Source organism: Calidris pugnax, unplaced genomic scaffold (assembly GCF_001431845.1).
Source record: "Calidris pugnax isolate Ruff unplaced genomic scaffold, ASM143184v1 scaffold178, whole genome shotgun sequence".
Taxonomy (NCBI): Eukaryota; Metazoa; Chordata; class Aves; order Charadriiformes; family Scolopacidae; genus Calidris; species Calidris pugnax.
In genome coordinates, this window is record NW_015090986.1 from 6,363,518 (window position 1) to 6,366,680 (window position 3,163).

At 51.3% G+C, this 3,163-nt stretch overlaps 1 long non-coding RNA gene across 1 annotated transcript; it reads left to right on the forward strand.

Annotated features, from left to right (window-relative positions):
• Window positions 1-169: 169 nt before the first annotated feature.
• LOC106894898 lies at window positions 170-2,472 on the forward strand. The gene is made up of 2 exons (XR_001413335.1): window positions 170-592; window positions 1,955-2,472. It is a non-coding gene; the product is annotated as an uncharacterized LOC106894898 (long non-coding RNA).
• Window positions 2,473-3,163: the final 691 nt, after the last annotated feature.

Consider the following 3,163-nt stretch of genomic DNA (forward strand, 5'->3'; position numbering starts at 1 on the left):
GGGGCGGCTGGGGAGCCGGTGCCGGAGAGGGGACCCTCCTGGCCCGCGGGCTGCCAGGGGGGGCCCGGGGGCGGCGGCGCTGAGCGGGGGATGCCCGGGGACCGACGGCGGCGGGAGCCCGGCAGCGAGCCCCGGGGCGGCGCCGGGAGGCTGCGGGGACGTGGGTTAGTTCTCCTACCACCCCTCTATTGTGCTTCCAACAATCAGACCCCAAAACAAACCCCACGCCGCTCACGAGAATAGGGAAGCGTATAACTGTCTGGGAAGGCGTTTGCTGGAAAAGGGGAGAGCCTTCCCTGCCTGTGGAAAAAGCGATTGGCGGGATATGTGTGTGTGTGTAAAACCTAAGGTTTTCGGTTTTAGCTGTTGTTTTGTTTTTATTTTCCGCTCCGGGTTGCAAGTTAAAGCAGCTCTCTCCCCGCAGCGTGGATGGTGAAAGTCTATAAGGTGGCACCAAACATCTCAGTAGCGTGGATGGTGTAATTGTCATGCTGTTAAGCATTTCCTTCTTGACGTGCACCTCTTTCAGCCGCTAATCTCCGAACGGGATGTCAAAGCAGATTCTGACATCTTTACAGAGCCTGTCCTGCAGGTAAGTAAAAAACGTGAAGCTGTGGAAGGAGCTTGCTTTTGGGCTGAAAATTAGACTTCCAGGTTTGGCTTCGAGTGGCAGAGCGGCTGGAGCAGCAGGATTACACTTGGCTGTGCAGTTTGGCATTATTATGACCTTGTTCAAACGCATTCTGATGTGCCATGAGGAAGGTATAAAATTAGATTAAAGCTCCCAGCAACTCATCAAATCCCGTTCAGAGCCCCGGCGCTGGTCTCGGGCTTGTTTAAATCACTGACACTTTAGAACAAAACCCTTTCACCCTTCAACTCTCCGGGCAGATTTTTTCTATTTGATTACATTAATAATTTAATTTATATTTCCTACCGGCTCTTCCAAGTGGGCAAATCAACCCCCTTCCAACACGGGTGGGGGCTGTTATTTTTAGCTCGCTCGCTGGAACAAAATGTTCCAACACTCCCTGCTTTGAATCTCATTGCGGTTTGACTACTCTTTGATATTTAAGACCGTCGGGTTTCCTTGTCAAACTACCTGTTATAGGAAATGGCTCCCTTAGCTTGGCAAATCACTCTCAACAAAGTAGACAGGAGCATTTGCCTAAGTAAAGACACGTTTCTAAAATGTTTCAGGGAAATACCCGAAATATTAAACCGGTAAGTCTACTGTAAGTGCGACCCTCGTGATGACCCTAGGTGTGCCTAGCTATCAAAATAAGTAAGAACTGATCAAATATTGCCATGCCTTCTCGCCCCTTTCATAAATACATTTTGTCGGCAGTCGCTGACCAGTTTTGGGGAGCTCCATATGCATTTCATAAACAGCACTAAAAATGCACGTCCGATTCAAATGTCATTTAAATAGTCTTGCTCCCCTTCCCAGCTGCAGTTCTGCAGCTACTGTTTCCGTAACAAAGTGCTTTAAAGTGCGTTTAAATCCGCTCCCCCTCCCCCTTCACCCCCCTTCCCCGCGTTGTCCGAGAGCTTCCAGCTGACACTACTACTGTGTCCATTTTTATAAAGTGTCCCTGTGCGTTGAGCTACAAGCTGTCCAACGTAGATGCAAATAGCTCTATGAAGGGACACAACAAATTAGGTGGGAAGGCGAAGGGAGAAATCCACTTCTGTCAAGTGATGCCTCCTAAAGAGTGAATTACAGTAATTTAGACTTTTAAAACTGGCGCCCTTAAGATTATAATGCCGTACGCATTTATGCGCGTTCACCTCGCATAGGTACAGCCTGAGGTGTAGAAATGATAACAGGAGTTTTAAACTTCACGGCTGTAGATTTGGAAAGTTCTCGTACCCCTTGCGCCTGGACGCCCGCGCGTATTAGCACAAACGCTGCATTGAATTAAGTGCCCGATCACTGCGACCCTTTTCACAGGATTTTCTGTTACCGCCGACAGTATCCTCATGTACGATGCCCTCCGTGGGCCAGCGACTGAACAAAGTAAAAATCAATAAAATAAGCGCAAACTAGTCTTCTTTGCACAGAAAGGTTGAAACGTGTGTAAGGGGGGCTGCTAGAAAAGATGAAAATCCGCGTTTTGCAGCTCCAAATCTCGGCAACAGAACACGATCATTACGCGCGAGAGAAAGGGGTAAAATCCTGCTCGTATCGTGATTATTGTTATGACAGGGAGCAATAACTGCTTTGTAATAAAAATAGTGTTTGTTATGAAGAAACTGACTGAGCAGCCATCCAGATAAGCATTCCCTGCGTCTACCAAGCCTGCCTTCGTGATGTTTTGTGCTCTGCTAAGCCCCCTGTCCTTTTCAATCGTTATTGTCTTTTTTTTTCTTGTAATTATGCACATTTTTTCCCACTTACCCTAGTTTCAACACTAACGCTCCGAAATTGCACAGAGAAATAAAAGAAAGGCTATTTTTTTTCCCCCTGTACGTGCGCATCGATAAATCCAATACCTATTCTTACTGTGCAGTAACCTTTCCGTGTGATTATATCGAGCCACTCAAACATTAGAATCTCTAATTCGTCTGCATTCGCGGTGCACCCAAGTTGCTTTCTCCTAGATCTTGAATAATAGCGACAAACTCTTTTTGACAGGTAGAGGAAAAACCTACAGAACCGGGGTGCTGTACCGGCGTTGCTTTCTCTTGGCACGGCCGGTTGATCCCCCCGCCGCAGCGCCCAGCCGGACCGGTGCGTTGAAAACGAGCGGACCCCTGGCTGGTGTGCGGGCAGGTGGCGAGGGGCAGACGGATGTGCGGAGGAGCCTCGGCGGGCGGGGAGAGAGGGGCAGGGGCGGCGGGTGTCCCCCCGCAGCCTCCCCCCAGCTCAGCGCCGCCAGCTCCGCTCCGACGGGCACCGGCCGCGGGCACCGGGCGCTTCTCGGCGGGGCAGCCCCGCAGCACGGCGTGCGCCCCCCCTGCAAACGCACCGGTGACGCCGCCGCGAAGAGACTAAAAGATAAAGTAAGAAGCCCCCCCCGAACACCAGGCGAAGACGGGGTTTGAGGAGGGGGAAGCGACGGGGCGTCTTTTGTTGGACGCTTCGCTTCGGCTCCGCGCCGTGTGTCTCGCCGGGTTACCGGGCTGAGAGCGGACGGGCTTTGCCGGGGCGACGGGCTGC